Source organism: Pogonomyrmex barbatus, unplaced genomic scaffold (assembly GCF_055798465.1).
Source record: "Pogonomyrmex barbatus isolate J1 unplaced genomic scaffold, ASM5579846v1 scaffold3, whole genome shotgun sequence".
NCBI lineage: Eukaryota > Metazoa > Arthropoda > Insecta > Hymenoptera > Formicidae > Pogonomyrmex > Pogonomyrmex barbatus.
This window is the reverse complement of record NW_028297127.1, coordinates 18,541,443-18,556,552: the sequence shown is the minus strand read 5'-3', so window position 1 is coordinate 18,556,552 and position 15,110 is coordinate 18,541,443. Positions and strand designations below refer to the sequence as shown.

General features: G+C 35.5%; 1 protein-coding gene and 1 long non-coding RNA gene across 2 annotated transcripts in view; one reads left to right on the top strand and one right to left on the bottom strand.

Moving 5' to 3' along the window:
• dpr12 (defective proboscis extension response 12) overlaps positions 1–15,110 on the bottom strand; it is a 256,462-nt gene that overhangs the window by 114,627 nt on the left and 126,725 nt on the right. The gene's annotated exons all lie outside the window — the stretch shown is intronic.
• LOC148936124 (uncharacterized) lies at positions 12,689–14,500 on the top strand. The gene is made up of 3 exons (XR_016139794.1): positions 12,689–13,242; positions 13,544–13,755; positions 13,865–14,500. It is a non-coding gene; the product is annotated as an uncharacterized LOC148936124 (long non-coding RNA).

Below are 15,110 nucleotides of genomic sequence, written 5' to 3'. Positions count from 1 at the left end.
AATAGGAAGAAGTTATGTGCAAGTAAGCATCTATTTCTATCTATTTTAAAATTTTGCGGTACTGTATTATATTGTGTGCGATTATCTTTCACAGTTTATTTTAAACAAATATATAATTTTATAACAAAATACTGTGTTTTTTAAACCAACTTTTTACATTTATTTTTGCGATGGCCTATGTACAATCCCTGTTCTTCGACTCATTATATAATGTCGCTACTTTTATAAATAATATTAGAACAGTACAAAACGCGCACTTCGCGCGCGCCATTTATTTTTTAATATTATATATTTTTATATATAAAATATTTACATCACATATTGTATACTCTTGCTATTAAAATCTCACATAATTACTAATATTAATATTAATTAACTAATATTAGTTAACGTTACTCCGAATTTTCATTTCCAAAATTTAATATTTATTCCTGTTCCTGATAGTTCCTCCGTGTGTAAAGCCCAACGGAAAGATATATACCTTTGTATAATTTTGTTATAAACGTTGAAATCTTTATGTTTGAGATAGCGATACAATAGCGCGCGACCTTGATACTTTGTTTACAATCGACGGATATTGTATACGCGCGTGAAACGCGTTATCATTCAACCACCGATACTCGTGTGGGCAGGTAGTGTTACGTATCGTTCCGCGTATCTTCACATTTTTTTTTCGAAGCGAAGTCGTGACGAAGTCTAGATAATGTTCAGAACATCGATGCATCTTACGATACATGTTATAATAAACGTTGTTCGCGCAGTTATGAATTTGTCGGATTTATATGTATCAAAAGACGACATTGTTTCATTTGAATATTCCGGGCGGTGGAACTGATTCATTGATCAACGTTTATCTTTTGAAGCATAGTGCTAATTAATTTTTGTAAATGATATGATATTATCTTAACATGATGGAAGAACTGCGTACTTCGAGGGGCTTTCTCTAATGATCTAATTTGAGTATATCTTCAATATAAATTCTCCTAGAATGAAGCTCTTCTGCTTTGAAATTCTCACCGATTTAAACACCGGTTTGCATTTTGTAATACGTATAATTAGTTTCTTGTATCAATCGTTTATTATAACAAATAAAATAAGATATATCTATATATGTGTCTCAAGTAAATTGTAACGAATCTATTAAAAGTGTATTCATTTTGGACGCTCATGCGCCATAAGCATCATTTTACTTTTATTATTCATACTCACGTCAAAGAAAACTAAAACTAAACAAACTAAACAAACTAAAACAATGTTTCTAGCGCACAAGCGTCCAAACAAATGCACTCTAAATAGAAGAGCAAATGTATGACAATAGAAATTTAGAAAGTAAAATATAACGATTATATTATTTAATGTTTCATTATCGAAAGATGTTATAACGCTTCGTGGAAATTAAATTTGATTTGTAATATGTGTTGAATTTCGTCTAGCCAAACTGTTGTTTTAGTTAACAGTTTACGTGCCGCGGCTAGTACGTCACGTGTTTACGAGCGCTCCGCGCGCTACCAATGTCTCACCGGCGTTCGTAGGGGTAGGTCGCAATACGCATCATATTTCTTCGCATTTCTTTAATGCTAAATGATACCAAATGTGTTGTATCTTATGAATGTAATAGTAAATGCTTCTTAACGCGCATGATTAACGACTCGTAAGCATATATCGAAATGACAAATCTCTAACGAAGTATATACATATTTAACGTGATTTATTTCTTTGATATTCATGAATTTTTATAAACAATAACCCCTCCAATGGATACGACCTTGACGTGGCAGAGGGACTCAGTATTCCGAGGGATTCCTTTGGGGAACCCCAACGGAATCCCAAAGACGAAGAAGCTAACAGTAGCCCGTTGCACCATTATTAGTAACATTAATATTAACATTAGGTAATATTATTGTTATTAATAATGTATTAACACAGCATAGTCACGAGTCGTTCAATGGCTCTTATGTGGCAACTTAATCGGTCGGTTTTTTTAATCGATCGTTATTTTTTCACCGCTGATTTTCAAGTGAATAAACGAACTGCAACCAATTCGTCGTGCCGCACGTCTGCTTCGGGAGTGCCGTACAAGTGACCGGATTAAAAGACTTTTATTTAAAATGAGTCCGCGCGCGATTATAATAATTCGTGAGTATTTTACGCGAGTGTTCTGTGCTGCGAGGACATCCAACGACCCGACATCTTGAGAGGAGGAGGAAGTCTAGGAGAGGCATCGAACACCGGCGGAGCAACCTTGCGGTAAATATACATTTTCTTTCTCAACATAAAATTAATCAGTTTCACATTTATTTGCATTAATAAATTTCGATAATTTAAAATTTATATAGTTTTTTTCGGCAAAGAAAAACAATTTAAAATATTATACGCTTTTACTTCTATAAAGATTTTTATTGAAAATTATTTTATTATTTTAATGAATATTTAATTGAAAAACAAATAGATTCAATATACGTAGATTCAATATACGTAAAAGCGATTTTGTAAAATATCTATCATTTAGAGTGCTGTTATAATTTGAATATTCTGTTTCTGTGTTACAGAATCATCGTAGCTACGTGGCAGATTCACTCCGCTGTTGCGCATCGGATCGGTAAGTGACATAATTTTTTTTAATAGGATTACAATTCTGTGAAACTTGTCTTAGATTATTTTTATATATTTATATTTATAAAAAAATATTGCAGTTGAATCTTCGTTGCCCTAAAATGAATAGGCATAAACAGTTTGAAATATATATTTAATCCTGGTTTAATCTTAAGATATTTATTTGACATTTATTGATTTCTTATGTCTATATCGAAATGTACATGTATAGAGCTCATGAAAATAGAGTTCATTCCATGTCCATGTTTCATTATTTTATATTATTTTTCGCATTTCAATTGAAATGCCTATTTGTTGTTTAAAAGTTATGAAATATTCTCGCAAGAAAATAAAAACAAAATAATTTAAAAAATTAGATATATATATATATATATATATATATATAAAATACACAAAATAATATAAATAATTTAAAAATAAAAATTAATTTATTAAATTTTCTTTGGAAACACATTAATATATGGAGTTGATTAAATTCATTTAATTTTCGATTTTCTTAAATAAATATTTAACAATAATAAAACAATAATACAAACAATAATAAAAATGGCACAAAACCACGTAAAAATTTATATTTATTAGTAGTTTTCAAAAACATTAAGTTTTCATTCAAAGTTTTCATTCTTTTTGATATACCTTTTTCAATAAAAATAGAAACAAAGATTACAAAAAAATGCTCATATCTTATATTGTAATAAGAATATAACGTTTCTTATGTGTATTTTTTATTTATCTATCTCTCCTCTTCCTAAATTTTATCAGGATTAAATATATCTAAATCGGTATATGAAAGTCATATACATAGTACATGTATAGTATATATTCAAAAATTTTTTAACAATATATCATAAATATAATATATTACAACACAATTATGAAAACGATCTTTATAATAACAGCCGCTCATGAAATGAGTGCAGCGAGAGAACTAATCGGCATAACGGAAAACCGACAACAATAATTTTTGATATATTCGAGTATCGACTTAACATGCCCTTTTTAGACATGGATTCAATGTAACAAATATTTCGTAACTCACTTTAATTTCAAAATCTATGGAACAACACCTTGATGAATATAATTGTTAAATTTTCAATTTAAAATATTGATTATTAACAAGTTGTATAAAATAATATAAATGAAAATAATATAAATGGCCACCATCTTCTCCTCTATTATTTGATGGATTAATGTCGTTTCATTTTCTTATCAGACGACATAGGTGAATGTTCATTAATGCCGCGATGCATGGACTGCAAAGCAAGCGTGCCGTCGGATAACCGCAACAATGTGCGCGCGAGCGTATTACTCGGGCCTTTCGTTATGCGGTTGTGCCATCATCGTCTGCGGCACGTATAGTTGGCTTTTATACATCAGATAATCCTACGGATAAGCTATCAAACCTTATGCCGGGAAGTAGGAGAGTCGAAGTTAATAAAGCTGAACGCGATTGCTTTTCCTTCGCCGTGAGATTACAAAGGCGCGGAAATGAATACAAAGTAGAATGTATCAGCAATGAAACAAAATCATTACGAGTTGAAAGTTGCTTTACTTTGCGTTCCATTTATGTAACATTATACATTTTTCTTTATTGTTTCTTACAAAAACAAAAATGGATATATCTTTTACGATTAATTTCAATCTTTGTTTTATCTTCTTATATATAAAAGTGTTACTCTTAAAAATCGTGTCTAGAAATAATAAAAAATTAAAAAATTCTTTTATTATGAATAAATTTTAATGAGAACGTTGATGAATGTATAAATATAGGTGATAATGAGGCTTCATTAACAGATTTATTTTTGTTGTTACTTGAAATATCCATTAGGAGGAAAAATTACAAAGTTAGTCAGAATGAAAACATCGTAGATGTGAAGCGCGATCTTTAATGAGTTATCGAAAAATAACTTTCATACGTTTCGAGGCACAGGAAAGTTGATCTTTTAGTTATGGCCGCCGGGCAAACGAGACTAGCTGACGAAGTGTAGTCTTAATTGAGGAGTCGCCGACAGCGATAATGAATACTTGTAAATGTGAGTGTCAGTTACGAGTACTCTTCCACAACTGCACTCATGCGAAATACAAACTGTGCTCGCTCTCTCTCTCTCTCTCTCTCTCTCGTTACGAACGTTGCGATAATCTCACCGCTCTTCTTTTTTTTTCTCTCTCGCGTTCCCTTTCGCCATGCCAACGGAATTATAAGTATTGCACGACACGCGAACGATGATTTAACGCGAATGACGTTAACTAAGCGGCCATCGGCTCGCGCACAGGTGTAATTATCGCGACGCGACGGTAACGAGACAGCAATCGAAGCGCGATAATGTAACGAAGTTTCGCCCACGCGGGGCCAGGATTATTTTACGACGGGCGTTGCGTTTGAACGAACGGTCTTTTTAATATCTCGCTGGCGAGCGACAGCGCGTTACCGGCGGGACGCGGGGATGGACTGGAGGGAAAAATCGACGAAATGGATGGATAAGCGTTCGCCGGTTAATGTGGAAATTAAATTCCCCGTGCGTATTATCGTCGCGCCCAGTCGAGCGGGGGGGGAGGGAGGGGGGGCTAGCCGATTTTTCAAGTATCGCGTTTTTCGCACGACAAACGTGTAAATAACGGCTCATGTTTATCCTACGGCACATCGGAATCAACGAATGGAAATTTGAATCGTTTGCATGGCGTAATTCCGTGAATGGAGATACGTAAGTGAAACGGAAATAATAGCCGCGCGAGTATTTAAATATACGAGTGCGGCGGCGTCGCACGGAAGATTTATCGAACATTATTACTTTTTCGTATTTCAAATAACAATGGTTTTGATAACTTATCAATTCTGCGTACCGATGGAGATTCGACAGCTTCGCTGTTGATTCATCAAAATCACGATTTCATCATCGATTTAAAGCAAGCGTAGCGTTTGCCTGGCGTTGTTATTATATTGTCGTGATAATGATAATGTGAGAAGTATTATTAAATTCGTCAACTCTAGATTTAATTAAAAATTTTTTCAACGGATCTACCGATCTTTCTCTGTCCGACTTAGCATAAGTAGACGACGTAGCGTGATCCATTAGACGTTAAAAGTAATGAATAGTAACGAGAGCCGGCTAAAGCTGTAGAAAGCGGACAATGATGACTCAAGCAATACGATTTCGCATTAAATGCATGCATCTTCTTAACTCTGTCATGAGCCAGAAAATAAAGTCTCAAAAGTTAAATTTAACTTTATAAGATTAAAATTTAATCAGAAAAATGTACGTATTTTTTTAGATTTTAAGTCACGATAAAACTTGTAAAACTTTGTCAATCTTTTCGTCTCCTCCTAAGTCTAATTAAACCAGAATTAAAAGAAGTATACACTGAAAATGTACGAAAGGTACGATTAGTTTCGTGAGAAAGTAGATCGGTGTTTACCACATGTTTCAAAAATGTCTATCGAGAAACGATGTATCGCACGCTTTGGAAAGTATCGCAGTAGACTGAAACTGTATTTATTAGTATGGGGAGAAAAAACTTGTAGTGTTTCTTCGGACGACACGACGAAGAAGAAGACTTTGACATGGCGACGCAAAACTTCATCCGCAAGACTTCTTCGCCAGGATAAGCGAGCGCACGAGAGAAGAGAGGACGAAGAAGAACGAAGTTATACGAACGAATGGAACGAGCGAGAGGAATTTGAGGGACGAGAAAGATGAAGTCGTGAGTTAGAGCAAGTTAAAGTACAGTAGGAATATACAAGGGATATACAAGGGTAGGAATATACAATATGAAAAAGAAAGTATAGATACGGAAAAAAAGTCGAGGACGGCGTGCGGGAGAAATGGAAGGGAGAATGGGAAGGGAATGGAGATAGGGAAGAGTTATCCCTGTTCGAGAGAGAGAGAGAGAGATAGCGGAAAGATAACGGACGAGAAAGAATGGACGAGCGAGGGCGAGCCGAGATGTAAGATGAGCGGAAAGAGAAAGATGTGCGCGGGAAACGGTTGAGAGAACAGAGCACGAGGAGCACTTGAGACACTGAACTTTGTGTGCTTTTGAATGCGGGGCATAAGCTACCTGTCTTTTGTTTTCACGAGACAATGCGGGAGCTTACACAAGGTCGAGGGAGAGTGAAGGGAAATGGAGGATGGGATGGGGGTAAGAGGGAGGATCGCGCGCAGGGCGGACTCTTTTTTCTGCTTCGCCTAGTTTAGCCGGACGGACTTGTATTCTTTTCCCACGAGCCCTCGAGAGTATTCTCTCGATGCGCGCAGCCACTTTTCAGGAGGAGGACGCGCAAGCCACACTTCTTGCGCGATCGGAGAGCTTTTTTCGGAAGTCGCTCTTTCACATCTCCCGAGTAACTTCCATGTTCTTTCAAGTCGACATCCGATTGCAAACAAAACTCTGCGCAATATTAATACATTTTAGTACATTGAGAGTGGACCTCTTTGCTAATAGCAAAGGTGCGTGTTCACTGTCCTCTTTTCCAGATGTATAATACGTATGTATAATAAACTTGTCGTTTGCTTGATTTTACCTTACTCAAGCCGATATTTTTGTTAGATCTAAAAGTTTTTCGTTCTTTCCTCTTTCTCTTTGAAATGGTCTTTTAAATTTGTTTCTAACTTCTAAGATTTCCTCTGGGACGCGGTACATAGAGCATTATAACATTGCAAAATAAATGTAAGCCAAAAATTTACGATTTTATTTTAAACAAAATCGAAATTGCAGTTATAGCAGCAAATCAATCTAATTTTGTCGTTATTAATTCAATCATATAAAATATACAAATTTAAAAATATTACATTATTTTAATATATTTAAATAATTTCTCGCGTATATTAAAATAAAATAAAATTTTATTAAATCACACTTTAAGTGCGAAAAATCAGGTCAAGGGTCAATCAGGTCTCATAATTTAAGGACATGAAGGGACATGACATAAAATTATCGAAGAATCTATCGATGGTCATCGACGTCTCTTAAGTGGGCCTCTCGACATCGTTACGCGTGGGGAGAAATAATTGAAATAACGAGCATGAAGACGGAACTGGGGTCAGAAGGGTCATGTAAAGCGTATGCTTACCGATGGTTTAATTGGGACAACGATTCGCATCAAACGTCGACGGGGCTTTGCGTTGTCAGGAAGCGTGATAAATACGGAGAGTGAAATGCTCGTGATTACGTAGTCGAGTGATGCCGGCCGGCTCTCCGTCACAAGCGACCATCAAATCCTCTTTCAGACGGTAAAGTAGTAAATCCTCTTTAATAACGTGTATACGCGTGCTTGCCACGACGACTAGACGCGAAGGAGCACGATCAACGAAAATGAGCATAGTCTCGCTGGGGGTGTATAATTACGTTCATATAATTGCGGTTGCTGCCGGCCTACGAAAACACCATTTTTCTCTTTGTCTTGAAACAGTAATTGTGTCTACAATGAGCTGCGAATGCGAAATCATATGTACCAATTAATGATGACAAACAAAGTTCCCTAATGGGAGATGAAAACGCGTGAAAAAATAGACATAGATACGAGCTATTACGTTTATATTTCTTTTTAATCAACGCAATAAAAATGATGAGAAAAATCTAAATTATTCATTCATAACGAAACACATACACACACACACACACACACACACACACACACACACACACACACACACACACACACACACACAAAATAAATATATAAGTTAATGAATACTAAGTTAATGAAAATGATTTTCCAATTTTGCACCAGTTACTGGAACAATAATAGTGAGTTAAAATCCATGTTTTAAAAACATCGTATAATTCACACGGTGCGTATCAAATGCGTTTTATAGAATTTTATAGAATTTTAAATTTTACAAAAAATAAAAAAGATTTCACTTTCGTTTCTCCTGACCGTCCAACTACGCTCCACAAAGTTTGAATTTCAAGTTAAATTTACTCGGTTGTGTGTACCGCTCGCGAATCCAGTTTTTCCTATCAATAGGCAGCTTTCATATTTTGTTTCGAGATATATGCGCATCTAGAATGAAAGAAAAAATTCGAAAAAGGATTTTTTGCGACTGGACGTCGTTATCGAGGTAATCTATCGGATCTAACGGATCGATATCGATACGCTCATTTCGCAAATAGAATATTTTTATTTATATCCTACATTCGGTATTTTAAAATCTTTTAAACGGAGAATAGGAAACGCATTGCAAATGGATTAAACATGCTCATTGTCTCTTTGCAAAAGCGACACTATTTAGATTCGGGCATGCGCACAAACAATCTTCATAAACAAAAATTAAAAAAAATGTTAATCTTAAATTTTTCAATATGTATAAAGTAAATATAACTTAAGTATAATTATGTATAGAAATAGATTTAAACGGCTTTGTCATTTTGTTGATATTGCAAGCGTGTTTTTTTTTCTATGATTTTAATACAAAATTATAAATTATAGAAGTAAAACACTGCGTAATAATATAAGATAATTACATAATTATAAATTTATTGTTAAGTATATTTAAAATGTATTTAAGAATGTTTCTAAAATTATAAAATCAATATATGAATGCTTTAATATAAAGAGGGGAATTCGATAATAAAAAAATCTTATTAAACCAGTATCATATACATTCATCTGGTGTATCTCTCTCTTTTTGTATACGTTATATTTCTGCAAGTATTATTACCTCGCGCAATTCATAACGTTTTGCATAGAGTGATATATTCCACTTTAATAATATCTTTTTCTACATTGGATGTATATATGCAGAGTGAGCTTTAGAAAGTTCGTGATCGCGATTAGTCCTGCGAGACCAAAATCTCTAGGGGTGCTTTGTGTCTTCATACCTGAAGAACGCAACTATGGCGGGGACGGGATAAACGATGGAGCACCGCAATAAATCATACCAGCATTTTTCAATATCGGGCGGCTGTGTTGACTGAGCTTAAGGCGGAGTGTCCTACTTGCATTCTCGCCATCTCGGTTTCTGTGACATGCGGCGTAAAAGATACTCCGGATGTAAATATACTGTGACAGCGTAGTTTTCAATATATCGCGCAATGGCTTTATTTCGGTATTACTAAACTTGCTCATTTATCTTGTGATAAAAGTTGGTATACTACGTAACTTTGATACACAAGGATAATATTCGAGATACTATTTCGGTATATATACGTTACCTGTGTGTGTGTGTGTGTGGAGGGGGGGGGGGGGGCGGAGAAAAATCTTCGAAGATATAAAACTTCCGCGCAAAACGATGATGTGCCGCTCTTCGATTATAACAACAATAAAGTGCATAATACATAAAGTAACGCCATTTGCGACGCATGATATATCGGAAAACATGCCTCGCGCGTAATCGCTTCAACCGTTCGGTTTTTCCGGAGCACGCTTTACCGTATGGTATGCGAAAAATGCACGTCCCGCGCACAATCCGCGCCTCGATTTAAAAATCCAATTCTGTATGAAGTCGTATTTGTGAATATTCAAGTCGTACGTTACGATAAGCAACCGTGCGTCTTCCATGCGTCCTGTAAACCGCTCGCTTATTCGACTGACAGAGGAAAAGAAGAAACGTTTGCCTAGAACGGCTGCCGATATTCCTCGGGCTTTCGCGAAGAAATTGGAAATCTCCCGAGATCGTCGTTTCTTCAGCCGTGTGTTACATACCGAGTTTACGATTATAACCATCGGCTATCAGGACTTCATCCTAAGCTCGGGGGAGTTTCGCCGTCATAGCCAGGGTACCTGCCGGACCCACCGGTGACGTTATTAAGCTGGTCAATATACGCGCGACCGTTATACGGTACGCTATATTTCGCCTTTACCGTATATAATATACTGGATACCATTGCCTACGATACAGAAAAAGAATCCACGATAACGGTCAGCGCGTTGAGTTACACGTCACGGCCAGATTATTGCGCACGCGGCTAAAAAGCGTGGTGCGCTCGCGGAAATGGAATTGCGAAACGCGTAATTTTATTTTTTCCGATGTCGAAATATCACCGCTGCAAATAGAACGATATTGTCGCTGTGTGTAGTGTAGTCAGTGGGATGTTACAAAGGCTAATTGGACACGTGACGATGCAAGTTAACGAATATACATGTGAAATGTGATTGAACTGTAGAGAAATTATTAAGCGATTCCTGTGCAAATTCATCGATCTCGATACGTAAAAAAGAGAGAACAATTTTTTCTTACAAATTTAAGCGAGAAATTTATTTTTAACAATTATTCCGAATTTCGTTACGTACGCTGGAAAGAGAATAGTCTGGTACATGCGAGAATAACGAGATTTTTCACGTGGCTTAATACAAAAGTTGTAAACACACATCCACAGGTAAATATTATATTTCTCTATAACTACTTGCCATGCGGCGCAAAAACATATTTTTCTTTGAAACTCCATGTGGAAACTTGGGTAATTGGGATAAAGCCCTAGCGTCCTATCGCTTATCTTTCTCGGGAAACATGGCGCGTCTACGACAAAACGAGTTACAAATTGCATCGCCTTCCTCCTTAGACCGTTGATTTATCGCTCAACGAACTGCATATGCAATCCTCTGAATTACACGCGCGATTGTGGGGCAACCTGTAAGCGTACATGACTATAAAATTCCACCCGTGGGATTATGGTTGCGACTTTCTTCTCGGCACGAAATCACGAACCGTAGATATCACGATAAATAATCCCAGGACGAATAAAATTTATTTTACGGGTATCTTCTTATGGCCGATTTTATAGACGGCAAATAAACCTGCCTTGAAGAACGAATCAGCATCTGGTTGCACACTATCGAATCTTAGAAAGAACGTTTCCACGAGGAAAGGAATTTACGATACAAGTTATTCATACATGATGGTCATAAAGTCAGCAAAATGTATTATACTTGTCGAATATTAAATTAATATAACAAATATATATCTTTTGTTTATGTAAAAAATTTCATTTATTTAAAGTAGAATCAACAGCATTCGATCATTAATTATGGTATCTAATTATTAATATAGGTGATTTTTGATAGGGGAATTAATTATAAACAGTATAAATAATAAAATAAATTTGAGAACAAACAGTTCGGTATTGATCATCCATACTTGAAATGCTCCAAATGCTAATCGCACGTATGGTTTAGAATCTATTTAAGCTAAGTCCGCTTAAGATAGGATAAGTGCAGGCTAAATCTGTCATATCGTGATGAGAGAGTCGCCCAGGGAAGTTGACGTAAATCTATCTGCGCCCGCTTACCTGCCATGGATTTTTTCGGCATACGGAATTACGAGCGACGTATATTTTATCAAGTAACGCGCGGTGGTGGATGCGAGAGGGTTTCTATGCATTTTTCATAGTCATTTGGATATATGCGCGATATTAAACGACACAGAATTTACGACGATATAAATGCTGGCGTTGGCGCCTGCGCTTGATGGTTGATTTTTTATTAAGATTTAATAGTCTCGGCACTTAGCGCGAAATTTTCACGGTTCTTTAATTTATCAAGAGATAAGTAAGAATAATGTCGTGCGAGACAACAAAAAGACTGCTTCCGGAATCTGTTCTAAATTATCGAGCTAGCTAACGCTTGAGCGGTGATTATTTCCAATTAAATGCTCTAACTCCTCCCCCTCCCCCTCATACATTTGTAATAGCTCGGACTATTTTATTTGCTAATCTGGATTATATTTCATCCAAATTATTTTGCTACAATATTAAGTAGATCAAAGAGAAGAGATTAGATTTTCTTAAGTTTCAAAAATGGAGACTGATTCTAAAAAGAAATTTTATGTCACATCAAGTCTAAATAATTTTTCGGTCAATTAGTTACGCTTGAAAAATATCAAAAAGAAGATAATGTAAATAAATAAGATAATGTAAATAGATGGAAAGGTAAGAAAATATCTCACATATCAGAAATATGACATAAGTAAAATTTTGAATATTCTTACTTACAAATTACATAAAAGCTTTATATATATATATATATATATATAGTTGCGATATGTATAAAAAAATTTTCTCTTTAAATATCTACTTTACAATACACTTATTTTAGATTTCGATTTTCAATAATCCTTATGGTATATTTCTATGGTACATGTCTTTATCTTCTGAACTTTCGAAATTGAAAAATCTACATTCAGCAAATGTGTTCTGTAAAAGCATACGTGCGATAAGATAAGATAACATCTTCCATGACATGTAGAATTTAAAGACTGTGTCGCCATATTACGACAAGATGTGGGATAAAGTCTCGTAAAATGCGTCGCAACTCGAACTTTTGCGGCACTCGCCGTTTCCGCGTCCGCGGGTAGTTAAAGTTTGGTCGATAGCACGAAAGCTATTTACGAATACGCTTCTCGGTCGACCGCGAACGGCGGCGCTCGCCCTCGATCATAGCCAGATATGTTCCCGTTCTCGCTCTTCTAACGACTGCTTCCGTAAAAGTACAGCTTTTGACAGGAATTTAATAACTTTTATGAAGCTCGGTAGTGGCCCATTAACGCTTATCGTGGCTTACCAGCGTCCGCGTTTTTCCACGTGGGCGGTCTTTGCAAAAATGCATCACGGCGTCCCTGTCTCTTTTGCGGCTTTCCTCGGAGCTTTTTCATGGAAGATCTCGGACCGTCGCAACGGTGTTTTCAACTCGGCAAGGTATGTTACTCGCGTGTCCACATTATACGGTCGTTGTGTACGTAATGGCAACAATTATAATGTCTTTACACTGCGAGCACAAAGAGCGCGTATAAAGAGCGCCGTTGTTTTGCAGACTAATGTAACAGCTATTATTATAATCTGATTGTATGCACACGTACACACGTACACACAAGTCAATAGATAACTGAATGGAATGTTTTTTAAAATTTTTTTATTTTAATATTTTTAATATTTTTTCCGCGCCGATTTTCCGTATTAATTTAATCGAGTTCTAAGAAAACAAAAACGAATTTTTTAGTGTTTCATAAAGCTCCTGGAGTTTCCTGAAATTGCCATGCCGTCCATATCAATGTAGGTGTCGATTGAGAAAAGCATCTAAGCTTTGAAAACACGTATTGCTAAGATCAAGAGCAAGCTTTGTCAGCGTTTTTAGTATACAATACGGAGACCTGTTTCGACAAATACTGTCAAATTTGCTGACGAGTCACCATACAGGCATATCGTACAATCGTACGTAATATTAGATATGTCGTATATATGATTTAGAAAACTATGATATTTATGATATTTTATAGATATTCATAATTTTGAAAATTTATAAAATTATTCTTCTTTACAGAGATTAATTCTTGACAATGCCCAAAAATTAATATTGATTGAAGATAATTTCAATCAATAAAGTTGAGTTTATTTAGAAGTTAGTGAAATATGATACGGTAGTTTATCAATAATGTAGCATTTTGTTGAAAATATCGATGCAGTTAATAAAAATGTACAATGTAGGTTTGCTCGTAGAAATAAATAAAGCTGACTGTACAATCACAGTAGAGGACACATCGCATACGCAATGTCAATGACATAGTGCACTGTGCGTCTTCTGTTATCTGATAACGTTGCGAAATTGGATAACGGGATAACCCACTCTCCTATTTACCAACAAAGTCATGCTATTCATTGTAAGTCGATCGACAAGCGCGTAAGCAATCGATAAATTCCAACAGTTACAATGTAGCTCGACATTACGAAGGATCCTCGAATATAAATGAAACATAACATTGAAATATCACATTTATTCTAATATGAATAATTTTCTATTATTCTAATATACTATTCTATTATAAATACTAATATAATAAATAATTTTCTATTATTAATATAGGCTGAATTTTATAAATATGTATCTCTATATAATGTTTAATTAATAATAAGCATATGAAAAGATTAATATAAATATATTAACACAAAAGATACAAGAGATTTTATTTTTATGTATCAATCCGCTTTATTATTACATCCTTTTGAAGTTACATAATTTCCATTGCGAATCGCTTACGATCGAACGTAAACCGAGGAACATCGAAGCTATCCTTCTCATAATTGATTACAATCGTAAAGATTATATTGCGAGTAGGCGTCCATATCTCGTGATTATGGTAATAAAGTTGTCATCCGTGGCGTTGTCATTCGTAGGTATCCATAAAATGCGATTTACAATCGTGATGTTCGGCATGATTACTTTCATGAATATCTGCATCATTCTAATCATACTTGTTATTAAAGGACATTTCGCACTCAGTGCGAAAGATATCTGAATTGCATTCTTTTTTTATTATTCCCAAGAAAATGTGACAATTTAATATCCTCGTTTAATGTCGAATATCGCTTAAATCTACGCGTCATTAATCTTGGTAGCAGTAACGATAATGGAACACCTTACGTTCGTTACCTGGTAACGAAAACACATTAGTATCTAACGTTCGCATTTGTAGTCTGTCCTTGAGGAGGGAAGTGAAAACTCCTATGGATGCATTCCTTGACCGCACCGATAAATAATACGTTCTATAGAAACGGCCTTTGTCCTCTGT